Raw genomic sequence first — 504 nt, 5'->3', positions numbered from 1 at the left:
GCCCCTGGGTCCAGGGCTGGGGGTGGGGGGATCCTCCAGGGTCACAGCGTGGCCCCTGGGTCCAGGGCCTGGGGGTGGGGGGATCCTCCAGGGTCACAGCGTGGCCCCTGGGTCCAGAGCCTGGGGGTGGGGGGATCCTCCAGGGTCACAGCGTGGCTTCACATGTCTTAAGACTCAAGAAGATGTTTCACATACTTTCTATGGTCCACTTTGAAAGGTTTGGAAGCAGTTATTCTCCGCCCAGTTAACTTAATTTTGATCTTAAATAACCCATAAACACTTCACTTTGAAGAGAGCTGGGAGATTTGAGATGAAACATACATTAGTTACCTTGAAGCAGCTTAATGTGTGGAACTTAAGAACAATGGTAGCATTGGTAGCTAGCTTTGTGCCAGAACATGTAGGCTACAGGCCACAGGCTACATCCTGGCAGAACATGTAGGCTACAGGCCACAGGCTACATCCTGGCAGAACATGTAGGCTACAGGCCACAGGCTACATCCT

This window comes from Borostomias antarcticus, assembly GCF_949987555.1.
Source record: "Borostomias antarcticus genome assembly, contig: scaffold_234, whole genome shotgun sequence".
Lineage (NCBI taxonomy): Eukaryota > Metazoa > Chordata > Actinopteri > Stomiiformes > Stomiidae > Borostomias > Borostomias antarcticus.
The sequence above is the reverse complement of the archived record's forward strand: the minus strand, read 5'-3'. Positions refer to the sequence as shown.